Source organism: Chlamydotis macqueenii, chromosome 2, assembly GCF_036417535.1.
Source record: "Chlamydotis macqueenii isolate bChlMac1 chromosome 2, bChlMac1.mat, whole genome shotgun sequence".
Classification (NCBI taxonomy): Eukaryota; Metazoa; Chordata; class Aves; order Otidiformes; family Otididae; genus Chlamydotis; species Chlamydotis macqueenii.
In genome coordinates, this window is record NC_141557.1 from 81,881,134 (window position 1) to 81,895,374 (window position 14,241).

Consider the following 14,241-nt stretch of genomic DNA (forward strand, 5'->3'; position numbering starts at 1 on the left):
TTGTTATTTTCCTTCTTGAATTATTCTTTGAGAAGACTCTCACATTTTTGTAGCATAATGTATTACAAAATGTCTTTAGATTTGATCATTTCAAAACATGAAAATATCAGTTATGCAAATGGTAGAAGGCGAATTTTGTTAGTTGTATGATTTTGGATATATAATTTTTTACTTTAACTGAAGTCCACAGTTGTGATGGCTTAGTGATGCAGACAAATCACAATAGGTATGTCCTACATAGATCCAACTAGTATATAATCTGTTACCAGTTAGTGATATTGTATATGATAGTAACCCATATGTCATGATGTCTCAGAACTGTGTACAAAAATTGTTTCTTCCAGTTTGCATGGAATTTGAACCCTTGTTTTTTCATCCTTCCCTGTTCTGTGAATAGATTGAGTACTCCAACACTGACAAGACTGCACGTTTTTGGAGGTCTAAAAATGAAGATTCAGTAGTGAAATACCAAGTGAAAAAAAAAATTACCTTATTACACAATTTAATATGCACTGTAAATTTTTGCATAATATGATTTTCTCCACTTATGGAGGTGCTTCCTAAAGCACTATAATAAAAGGGAGAAGTATGATTCCTTGCATATGTAGATGTGTGCATTAAGAATGTCTATATTTTTAATGAGCATAAAGGATAAAAGCCTGAGTCCACTATAAAAGGATGTCAATAGTAAACAGTTCTAATAAAGCAAACAAGAAAAGGCATTCTCTGTAAAATTTGATAGAATAAAAGTAAAAATTTAATATGATACGAAGTTCAAGTGCAGTATTATACAGTGAAATAAATTCAGGAAAGACTTAATTTAGCCCCTGCAACATTAAAATGTCATAATATTCTCTAATGGGCTTGGAAGTCATTAACAGTCACTGATTCAGCACAGGGATGAGAGTTTGTTTGATTTTGTTGAAAAGTTTCACTAATGCTGCCAAGTATGAGTTCTCTGGATAGAGAACAAGGTATAGAGATATCAAATCATCATTATCTGACTTTTTTTTCTGAATATTTTCAAGTGAAAAGTCTACCTAACTAGAAAAAAAAATGGATTATATAAATCTATTCTAAAGCCAGAAGATTTAGCTGAAGGGCAAAAGGTCTATAAAGAATTTGCTTTTAATTTTATGCACTGTAGAGGCATAACTGAATATTATTGCAGTAGCTACGTTGGTAACTAGTATGATTGTTCTTAAAAGTGAAGTTTTAATGGCAAATAATATAGCCTAGAGTCCAAAGGAAGAATCTTTTCCTCAATACAGACTGTAAAAAGTTGGTAGTATTTCAGACAGAAGTGACATTTACTAAACCAGACTTCTATGCAATAATATCATGCAACTGTGAAATGTGTGTGCCAAAGCACATTTGTTACCATATATCTATTACATCTAAAACACACAATTTTTTTTTCAAATACAAATGACAATCAGAAAGTTGTAACAATAAGACAACTTTTTAAGAAGTATTGCAGCTAGAGACAACTCCAGTTAAAACTTTATGTTTCTAAAAGGCCTGTTGAACAGAGTGAAATCCTGAACTGAAGGAGAAATACAAGATTTCTTAAAATTCAGTAGCTTTCCAGTTGACAAAACCTCTTTTTCAGAAGAAAACAAAGTGATTGTGTCTGGCTTGCTTAAGAAATACCATAGTGTGGAAATTCTCTGTATTTGGGGATGATATATATTTTGCTTGGCTGTGCCCTGTTGAGAATGTGAGTGAGAATGTGCTGGAATGTGCCAACCAGTCACCACCAAGGACATACACGCATTCTTTTCAGGACAGTGCATATTTTGACAAGTTAAGGCTCTTGGTAGTGAGTTGAAGATGATTGCTGTTGTAGTTCAGCCCCGATCGGGACCAGACTACGCAGTCTCTCTCTCAATCCCCCCACCCTCCGAGAGAATAGGGGGAGATAATATAAGAAAAATGGCTTGAGGTTTGAGGTAAGGACAGAGAGAAAATCCTTAAAATTACTGTTACGGGCAAAACAGACTTGACTCAGGGAAAACTATTCATTTATTAATAAAACTAGCAGGAGAATGAGAGAGGGAACAAGATAACCTCCCTCCACCCCTCTCTCTTCCCGGGCTTAATATTATCTCTACTACCTTCCCCTCCTGAGCGGCACAGGGGGGAAGAGGGCATGGGGGTTGCGGTCAGTTCATCATGCGTTGTTTTACGCTGCTGCTTCATCGTTGGGGGAAGAACTCCTCACATTCCTCCCCTGCTCCATTGTGGGGTCCCACCCATATGCCACAGTCCTTCGTGAAACTGCTCTGGTGTGGGTCATCTCTTCCACAGGGTGCAGTCCCTCCAGAATGGCTGCCGCAGCAGGCCCTCCACGGGCCACAGCTGCCTTCATTGTTTTGAATGGCATAGGTGTAATTAAATAAAAACTAGTTTAGCTTTTTAAAAAAAATATGTTGGAAAGACACTTGAATTTATGGGTTAAAAAACCCAGAAATTAAAACTTTTTATTTTCCACTTATGTTTTCTTTATTTTTTGTAATTATTTATTTCTGAAATGAAAAACTTTCCTTAGTTGATATATTAAGAATGTGAGAAGCTACATAAAGGATAGTTGTCTTTGAGAGAACAATGTCTTTTGATTAGCTCCTAGAAACAGTGGTCAGAACTTCCAGGTTCTCTCCCATTAATCAGCTGCGATGTGATCTTGGATTTTGTATATATCAAGTAATGGAATGGGAGTAATAAATTCAGCTGTTTCACACAAGCGTTATTAATGAGAGCCTCAGATGGAAGAAGCTGTATGACTGTCACACACTAATGTATTTGATGTATGTCCAGAGATGCTTGGTTTTGAACATGTGAATATTTTTGTAGCCCAGAACAATTCAGAAAGATCTTTATTAAGATAAAGAATGAACTACATCATGATACACTCCATTGCTTTACTGCAATAAACCTGTCCTTTTTTTTTGTATTGTAGGATTAAGAATGGTTCCCAAAAGGATATTTTTCCCCATGTTATGACAAAGGATGATGCAGTTTATCATTATATTGTTGTCTGTTATAAGGGGTTGACAAATCAAACAAACTAGTATCTTTTGTTTACAAAAATAAAATTAGTTGAGGCTTCATAAGACTAGTTAAAGAGTCAACACAAAGCCTATTTTTGTGTAGGGTTACAAATGTTACCAAAAAAAATGTTAGGTACAAAAGTGTAGGGTGATAGTTTATTAGATTCAATAGATTTACATTTCTTATTCACAAATTTTGTATGTGTTATATTTTGTATGGGGCTTTCAGGGGAAAGCAGCTGTGTCAGTGGATTATGCAAAAGTAGCAATATTCTTAATATGGTGAGCAGAGAATGACTGTTTAATCCTGAAGAAGTACCTCAAACTACATCAGCAGTCCTAGATGATGTGTGGGAATGGTGGTGCAGGAAAATCCACCATTATAATCTCATTCCCTGTCTTTAGTGGGTTAGGTCATTCTACTTCCAGTTTTGTCACTTTACTTGAGAAACACTGGAAGAGGAACAAAAGTAGAAAACAGAATGATGAGACCACAGTCACGAGGCAAGGATGTAGGTTAAGAAGGGAAAACAGAAAATGAAAATGGAAACTACAGATTGTTTTTTTGCAGTTCAAAGGGCATTGAGTTGTACCAAGCAGAGAATTTTAAAGATTTTTTTTTCCCTATGCCTAATATGTCATGCAGAAAATAATAATGTTAGTTCATCATTTTATCCAGGAATACAAGTTCATGTAACTTTTACTTAATTAGCTTTAGGAGATTGATTTAAGATTTAAAGCTTTATAACAACTCACTTTCTGTCTCACTGGATTATGCTTGAAGTGTCTTGAAAATCTCATGTTTGGGATTCCATTCTAAATAGAAGAGTGTCTAGTTTAACAGCACTGGATCAAGATCAGAGACTGAAGAGCAAACTCAGGCTAAATATTTCACTGAGATCAGCCGGGAGTTTTAATAGATAATGAGGCACTTGATGAGGTCAAGAACTTTTCCTAAGCTTGTTTTTTGAGTTAATTTAAGAACTTTTTTATCCTTGCTTGTTTTATGAACTACCTTTATATATATATTATATGTATGTATATATGTAACATCTAGATGTACCTAAAATGACAAGTCAGTTTTCAGGAAGACTGAAATCTGATGTAGTACTGAAACCCAGCTGCATTCACCTTCCAGAGTGTTGATGGCTTTTACTGCTGCCAGTTACAAAGTAACGACAGAGGACAATGGTTTCCCAATTTTGGGCTTCCATGGGCTGGATGTGTTCATCAACAGTTCATTCATTACTGATTTTAAAAGTCATATCTCCAGCAACCTTTAATTCACTATAAGTAGAAGTAAAAAGGGCTACTTGAGTACAGCTGTACTTTAAGATAAACTGCAAATAAGTAATGTGGTCCCTAGACAAGAAGATTTTTGTATTCTCAAAACATTGTGTCTTGTAATATTTTTGGCATTTATCACAGTTAAATAATTAAAACAAGAAAATTTTAATTATTCTTAAACTATTTCAGAGAGCTTTTTTTGTAATGTGATGATTGAAGACTGTACAAGGAGAACTGTCTGTAGTGACACAAGATAAGCAGGACACTCTTGCAGCTGAAATAAGCAGGGGAGAAAAAAAAGGAGGAACATTTGTAAAGAAGATGGGAAAGAAATATACAAGAGGAGACAGCAACAGGAGGAAGGGAGAGTGAATTATAACTGGAACGGAAGGATGTTTCTTGCCATCTTATAAAAAATTAAAGTACCTCAGAATTTTGGAATATTTTTGCAGAACAACTAGATCTTGACTCTATTTTCTTAGCTATGAAGTGTGTCTAGTGGGATGTTTTTTGTTTGTTTTTTTCTTTTTAAATATATAATGTCAGTCATTTTAGTAAGTTTAAGATTTATTTAGTCAGTTAAACAACAATACAGTGGTAGGGGATTACACCACAGTTCTTGTAAACATAGATTTTTGGAAAAACTGTCATTAAAACTACAAGTAATCTACCCTTCTTGAACAGCTGATGTTTCATAGTCAAGAAAAAACTACTGTGTATACTTTCTTGAGGAGATGCTGTTTTCATTTTGTCTCTCTTAATATGACTTAAATGTTCAGATGAAAAAATTTATAGATGTTTACTAAGGGGGAGTCATGATTCATCCAACTTTTACAGCACTGCTGTAAGTAACATTTAAAAGGAGGAAATGGACTCATTTTGCCTTCTTCTGTGACTTTCTTGTAAATCGTACTTCCTAGGGCAGAAGCTACCACTATGTGGATGGTGGTCTCCTAGATGTCATGATTGGGACTTAGGAGAGGTCTGCCCTTATACGCAATGAGAGGAAATAATGTATGGGTCTTACCCTAGATTTTGTGGGGCTGGGCTGTGAATTATCCTGGCTCTGATCAAAGGGAAAACCCCAAATGGAAACTCTGAAAACTGCAGTGTTTTACTGACAGAGCACACCAATGAACTCAACCACCTATTTAATGCAACATCAAGATTAATTTTTTTTTTCCTAATTAGTGAAATCTAGTCTCTTGGTTAAATTCTTTTAAAATAACAGTTACAATTAAAATATTTTGAAGTTATAAAGAGTAGTTCAGAATCTATCTATATATACACCTTTTATGTATTCACAGTTTTGTAGTAAACTGAATCTCAAACACCAAAGTTGAAGTCACATGTAACAAAAACATTATTCCTAGTATGCAGTCATTATTACCTCTGATCCTGTAACACAAAACTACAATCAACCACTAAGTGTAGATTAAGTTTATTTACTAGTTCTGCTTGTGCATACCTCTGTCCACTTAATGTTTTGATCTTCTTTACAGAAGCTTTAATACACAGAACAAGCCTAGGAAGGAAATCAACAAACTACCAAGGCATATCTATGACACTGAGAGTACCTGAATGTCATAAGAATAGTAATTTTTTTTTTAGAAGGAAGATAAAACCTCATGCATTTGGATTTAGTAAAACATATTTTCATGTATTTTAGCATATCTATCTGCAAACTTTGATATGAAAACTGAGTAATCAGTGTTATTAGTAGGCCAATCTATACAGTTGCAACCTCCAAAATAAGTCATTGGGTATTTAATTGAATGATCACAATTTTCTGATTTATTTTAAAGTTTATGGTTAATAATGCTTATTATTTTTTCAGTGAGAGGTTAAAAAAACCCCAAAACACAACCAAACATTAAAAAAAAAAACAAACCCGGAAAAGAATCTTTCAATGTAAATAATTCTAGCAAGTATAGGTTATATTGAAACTTGTATCATTAAATAGAGATTTATTCCAGTCACACACATAAATACACCATAGTTGCACTTATGCTCTTGGACATTAATTAGGTAAAAACACAAAAGACGGACAACTGAGAAATCTTTCTTGCTTTGACTGACAAGAAGTACAGGATAACATGAGAAATGAAAGGCTTTTCTTACAATGTAAAGAAGTCTCTGTGTTTACAGCAAAAGTGAAATTTCTTTGAAATGTCTGAGTGGCTGTATGAAAATTTTGGTGGGCTAGCTAGATCAGGACATGCAATTCAGTGCTCACTTGTGTTTTGTGTTACCTAGGGTATGAACATTTTTTCTTTGCATATTTGGGAAGCAGGTACTGAAGTGTTATAATGCACCTTTGATATTAAGTTTCCAGTAAGTTTGTGATATTGCAAATGTGAGTATATATGTCTAATTTTAAACAGAGAACAGCATATAAACAATGCAAATTTAATGATGCTAAAATTCAAATTTAAGTCCATTGGTGATTTTCATATATATATATATATATTGTGTGTGAACAAAGTGGTTGTATTGTGAATTTTATAGTGTCAGAGGAGAACCTGGAAAACTAGCTGAGCATCTATACCAGTGAGATCGACATAAATATAGACCTGCAATGTTCTGTATGCTTAGAATCATTCTCCCAGATGTTGTTGCCATTTTTCAAAATGTTTTTTAGTCATCATTTCTTCCCAAGCTAGTTTTGAGCAAAATGAATCCCATGTAGAATTGCAAGCCAAACCTTCTCTCTCTTTTTACTGAGCAGACATCCAAAAGAATATGAATGAGGTAATAACTAAATTAAAAAAAAAAAATTGAGTAACTTTGACAGGCTGGAGAGGTGGGCCCGTGCCAACCTCATGAAGTTCAACCAGGCAAGATGCAAGGTCCTGCACCTGGGTCAGGGCAATCCCAGGCACAAATACAGGCTGGGCGGGGAATGGATTGAGAGCAGCCCTGAGGAGAAGGACTTGAGAGTGCTGGTGGAGGAGAAGCTTAACATAAGCAGGGAATGCGCCCTTGTGGCCCAGAAGGCCAACCACATCCTGGGTTGCATCAAGAGAAGCGTGGCCAGCAGGTCAAAGGAGGTGATTCTCCCCCTCTACTCTGCCCTGGTGAGACCCCACCTGGAGTACTGTGTCCAGTTCTGGAGCCCCCAACACAAGAAGGACATGGACCAGTTGGAGAAGGTCCAGAGGAGGGCCACAAAGATGATAAAAGGGCTGGAGCACCTCTCTTATGAGGACAGGCTGAGAGAGTTGGGGCTGTTCAGCCTGGAGAAGAGGAGGCTCCGGGGAGACCTGATAGCAGTCTTCCAGTACCTCAAGGGGGCCTACAAGAAAGATGGGGAGAGGCTGTTCAGTAGGGCCTGTTGCAATGGGACGAGGGGTAATGGTTTTAAAATAGAGTGGGGTAGATTTAGATTGGAAATTAGGAAAAAATTTTTTACGATGCGAATTATAGAACACTGGAACAGGTTGCCCAGAAAGGTGGTGGAGGCCCCATCCCTGGAAATGTTCAAGGCCAGGCTGGATGAGGCTCTGAGCAACCTGATCTAGTTGGAGATGTCCCTGCTCCTTGCAGGGGGGGTTGGACTAGATGACCTTTGAAGGTCCCTTCCAACCCTAACCATTCTATTATTCTATGATTCTAAGCCTGTCCTTTTGTATTTGTGTCTTGAAATATTCTGAACAATAGCTATATATGAATAAATGAATACCATATTGTTTTACAGTGCAATACACTTTTTAATGCTGAGAAATGTGGAATTCTGCCACTCTTATTTCCTTCCTTAGTGCTAGTAATCACAATTTCTTTGGTCAGGAAAAGAACATCAAGCTCTTTCTGCTTCTCATCTGCAACTCAGCCCATTACTATGAAGCATACGATGCAGCGTGAAAGATATTTTCAAAGAGAAATGTAGTTTGTTGTTGAAAACATCCAAAACTAGCCATATCAGCAGTCTGCTATTTGTAGTTATAGAGCCTATATTTTTATCTTTGGTACCTTATTGCTCCCAAAGACTTGAAATCTTAATTCCACAAAAAATTCAGATTATAATTTCAAGGCACAGATCTTAACATTAAATTGTGTTATTATATGTAAATAACTGGTATTTCCTATCAATTACATTCAGGCTGTATAAAATTATTTTTTTATGATTTAATTAAGAAATATTATATTGTTTCATATTTACTTGAAAGTCATTTGGAATGCCTTAAATACTCATGAAATGTATGGATTATTTTTGCTATGAATAATACAAGTGATCTTGTAGTGTCATCTTAATGTGCCTGGTTATTATGTGGGATTATTCAGTCATAGTATACATGTAATAGAAAAACTTACCATCTGGGTTTTTTTTAATAATTATATATAACTCTGCACATGGATCTATCTTAAAGTATGGGACATTTGTTTAATTTATAGATGGTAAATTGTCAAGATCTTTGAAATAGTGTTTTACTTTAGGGTAATTTGTCGAAAAGAATGTAGAACAATAAAGTATGTAGTTAGCAAATTTTAAAAAATTATAAATTATTGTATTTTTAATTACTGATTTAGAAGGAAGAATAATAAAAGGATGAATTTTTTTTTGTATAATTTGCACTTGAGTTACATACAGATTCGCACTAGTCAAAATTTGAAAAAAGATTTTGGATTTGCAACGGGAGATGATTTATAAGGTGACATAGGACAATGAATTAGTAGTATCCTTCTGCAGGATATAACATACCTTTGATTCCATGTACTAATTTTCAGTATAATCTGTTTAAATATTGATCTTGGGCATATTAATCCTCATTAAAGTATGTTACATGTATATTATCTTTCAGTCTTATTTGAAAACTGATTACTTAATTTTCTTCTGCTAAATAAGTTAAGCTAGTTCTTCAGCTGTGAGGTGACTTAATTCTGTTGAGACCTTATGGTGCTATGGTATGTGTTGCCAACTTTGAGGAGATCTACCCAGTTGAGGGAAGAAATCTGTTGTCTGGGATATAGAAGACAATAAACAATCACTTCTCTCTTTGTGAGGGGAAAACTTGGGGAAAATTTCTGCATTGCTTCTATGAAGCAGTAGTAGCTGAACAATGGAGGCTAATCAGTTCTGTACAGAATTCTGCATAATAAGACTTAGTTCTTTGTCGTTATTGTTATCACAGCTTATCCAGGACATAAAGCTCACATCTAGATTTGCATTTCCATCTATTTCTTCTGAGAGTCAAAGGCCTTCTAGGAAGTGGTTTGGAGACATTTTTAGATTTTCTCTGTTTTTCTGGACAGTAGAGACATGTGAGAGAGGAAGGCAGAAATTGTATCAGGGACTTACAGCTAACCAGTTTTACATGGAGCTGGAGAGTGCGGACAGGTTCCAGAGGCTGAAGGGATCTATGAGGCTGACCAGTCACAGGCCAGCTTTATGTCCTGGATTTTGATAGCTCATGGGTTTTTACCGAATGGCCAGGTCAACTTAAATTGAGAGGTTGAGATATGGGTAGAGTCTTAAAGTTTACTTCAGCTTTACTCTCTGTCTGTGAGCATACCTGTCCAGTGGTGTTGCAGCTCTGAGGTCTGGCAGTCAGAGTAAAAGCACTCTAGTCTGTTCTGCTTGATATCTTCCACAGTGACTCAGGTTCCTAGCAGGATTGTTGCTGTGCAACACTTGTGCTGTGTAGTTAGCACAGTTACAGAAGCACACTCTTCCTTTGAGAGAGAAGCTGAGAGTAAACTGAACAGCTACAGTTTGCCTGCTTCCTTCACAGTGTCTTATAGAAGAATGTATGGAGGAATTATTTAAGGGAGTAGACGATATCTATTCTCTATTATGTGATGATGATAGTGCTCTAGAAACCCTACTGTGGGGCTGAGGATTTTTGAAAGAAAGTAAAAGAAGTCTACGAATTCTTAACAATACCTATCGTCTCAGGTAAAAAATATAATAGATATATATATGTTCTGATATTCCTCAGCTTTTGAAATCGCTATGCTATTTCTCAAGTAGTCTGAAATACATTCAGAATGATTCTTACTGATATCTTGCTAGCAAGCAGCTACTTGCAGAGCCTCTGCAAGTATGATGTGCTTTACATGTGGAAATTCTTGAAGGTATGTAAATTAAAGAGGTTGCCAAAGAACATCTTCAAATTAAGGCACCTTAAAATAAGATGTTGCACTGGTGATTACCTGGTTAGCAAACTGATTTCTAACTGTTGGAACCATACAAGAGTAGTTCAGTAAGATGTTTTCACTTGCATATACGTGTCCTTTTTTGTCTTTTGCGTTGCTATTTGATCTTTAAAGGTAATGGTCAAAATAAGCAGCAATTCAGAAAGGCACTCTGATTTCAACTTGGTTCTATCTTCTTCTTACAGATAAAAACATGTAGAAAAAGACAACCTGCAGTTTGCCTTTAAGTGGATTATTTACACTTGAAATCTCAGGATAAAAATAATGATCAATTGAGCCATAAATTCAGATGTTAGTTTTACACCAGTGAACATTTTATATAATATATCAAAGAGCATTCATGAAGTTTTGACTCTTGAAGCTTGAGATTGGACGGCTGCTTGTTTAAATGAACAGCCAATACTGAATTAATGCATATCATTATAGTAAGTTTTGAATATTTCCTCCCATTTAAAGCTATGAGCACAACATTCTTGTGCAGGTTTTTTTTAAGTAATAAGTTTAATTCCTGTAATAATTAGAGCATACTCAAACAAATATATTTACAGTCACAGAGAAGCATTGTCTTTTAGCATTTCTTTTATAGAAATTATCCCATGAGCAGTAAGAGTGCTTGAATGCTAATCCCTGTTCCATGTTTATTTGAGTTACTTCTTACTAAAAATTATCCTTATTTTTATATATTCAGTATTCAGTCTCATGGTGATAAAAACACAATTTTCAGTCTTCTACATTGGTGAAACAAGTTAGGCTTTTCTACCCTGATAAAACAGCTTTTTCTTAACCCTTACTAAAGGGTTAAGACAAATGGCCAGAGTGCTTTGGAGTGGCGAAGTGTATTGGGAAGAGAATGGTGAGGAGGACTGGACCTGTTAGCCTAGGAGACCCCTCCACCCCAAAGGGTCCCCCTTGCTAGTGTAACAGGAGAATCTTTGTATTTAACTTTTTGCTGATTGTAATAGATTTTCAGAGCCTTGGCATCTGGTTAGCCATTTTCTGATGAGAAAGCAGTTTCAATGATATTACAAATTGCATTTGATTTAGCTGGAGCAGTTGCTGTGGACTGCAGGGATTAACAGTAAATCCAATATTTAATGTTGTGAAGGAGCACTGTGTCCTATCTGCCACCTCCCCAGGAGATGGGAGATTTTTTTTTTCCACTTGTGTATTTATGGTTTTTTTTTTTAGAAGTGGGATAGGGAAGATCAAACTTTTCTAATAACTTACTTCTTTGAATTATTGGTGGTTTAAAGACGATTGGATTGTGCCATTTTCAGCTAATGCTGTGAAAATGTACAGTAACAATACGAGGAATGCAAAGGCTTCTGTTTAGTCAGTACTACTCAAAATTTTCTCTCTCTCACATAGAGTCATTGACTCAACAGTTATGAATAATATATTTCATGGGGAAATGTGAGGATGGGTAAGAAACGGTTCTGAGATCTGCATGGAGCTTAGCCTATTTCTGGCATTTGTGGAGTTACAGAATGGAAGTAGAAAGTGTAAACAAGGAACACTCAACTGATTCAGTGCTGGTAAGGCTTCCTAGCTGTACTGCAGACTTTGTATTATAATAAGATTTAATTTCAGTGAATTTACTAAAGTTATCAATAAAGCTTTTGGGCAAGAAATTTCAATTTCTGATTTAGTTGATGCAAAGATCCACGGTGGAAAAAACTGTGATAGAATCCCAGTACAAGATACTTCAATAGGTATCTTAATATTTTACTTTAGATTTTCCCGAGTACCGGGAATTTTCTTTTTGTAAGTACTGCCTTGTTTGGGCATGTTAGCTCTTAACCCTTGCCCATATAGAAAGAGATTAAAAAATTTACCCTTTAAGAAATTTCCTTAGGAATGTAAGTAAAATGCAGAAGACTTTTGTTGAGATGCAAAGATTGGAATGGAATGGGGGAAGTAGCTTTATATTTATGTAATAACCTGTTGGTTAGGATACATGATCAGGAAGTTGAGAGTATTGGTTCAATTAACATTTTACACTCAACCTAGTTTATTTCCCATGTATCGTTTCCTGTCTCCCAGTTGAATATAATCATCAGGCAGTAGATTATTCAGGAAGCAACACATAAATCTGTTGTTTTGCTGATGTACAATGAGGGAAACTGGAGGAAATAAAGTAGCAAAAAATCCCCACAAACCACAACCAAAAACCACAACAGTGTGGCAGCATAAGAAGTGGAAAGGATTCCTCACCATAAGAAATGGTCATATACAACTTAAAGCTCTTCTTTAGATGTGAGGAAGCATATGTGTCTGGGCATCATCTGTTTGAAAGATTAATTCAGAATTTTTACTATCTGAGAAAGTGTATAAGCCTCTTTATAACAGCTTCTGACTAAGTTTTAAAACACCTTTTTGGAAAATAAAGGATTTTCCAAAGGGAGGAAAATGTTTGGAGGCAACAAGATTCTGAAGATGGGATTGTTTTAGGACTCACATCTGTTTGCTTCATGCTTTATTAGAAATCTGAAGGTAGCATTCCTCTTAATTTGTTTATTTTTAGAATTTCTTCTTTATTGACTACCATTCTGAGAAATTTAACTCCCTTCATGCACCAAGAAGGGAATAAAAATTAGCCGATTTATTTATTGGGATTTTATAAAATAATCCCATATAATCAGTATAAAAAATCAGATAGTTGGATTTTCCGGTGAGATTGTTTAAGCAGACAACGCCTGGGGATTTTCTCCTAAGTTCTGAGGCACATCATAAAATAGTTATAATGTATAGTGGCTTCTAAAATGGGACGTCACAGGAACTCAAGAGAAGAAGCAAACGCATAAGTAATTCTGGAAGCTACAGGGATTGTAAAGCACATTAAGCTCATAAAAATTAGTAGTGTTTGATGTTCTGAGCTCAATTACCTTGTTTTGGGGGATTAAAGTCCCACTAGGAGTGGAGGGATAGAATGGGGAACAGTTAGTAAATACGCATTTTATATATCTAGTATGTGTGTTGAAATGCTAAATCTGTTAGTGTTCAAAAAAATGTTGAGGAGGACTTAGAACAGCTGCAGTGCTTTTGCTATCCAAGCTTATATTTGTGCTTCTTAATGCAGTTTACTCATTCAAGTAATTAAAGTCCTGTTAGAGCTATAGTCACTCCTTCACACATACATACATTTTTGTGTGAAAGACCAAGGCAGATTTTAACCCTTAATAGTAGAAGTGGTTTTTTATAGTTGTGTAAGAATACAAATAACAATGGATAACAAATTAGGCTACTAGAGGAGGGCACATTTGTTTAATTCAGAATCATTATTGCAATTAAATGTGACCTGAAATTTCTATGGCAAATCATGTACTTTCTGAGATGGCTGATAAACGAATAGCAAGAAGGTGTATGCTGACCGTAATTCTTCTCTCTTTTGCCATGCTAAGCTTATACTATGCTTTCTGCTCGACCTCTCACCTCCTCTTCTCTGTTAGAGCAGTCACAAGCACAGCAGTTCATGACCATAGAACAGGTGAGAGGCTGGCTATGCTATCAACATCTAGGCTTCATGGGTCTCATATAGCAGGCATACATTATTTTTGGGTAATATCAGTTTTAGTATCTTACCACAACGTATTCTGTGCATCAGCTTCTTCTTCTGAATGAGCCACACTGACACTGTACAAGCAGCCTGAAACATTGAAATTCATAAAATCTTATGTAGTAAACAACTGAGAATAGCTTTTCTTTCCCCATAGAAAAGTAAAGAAGGAGTGGTGTGTATTTTTTTTTTTTA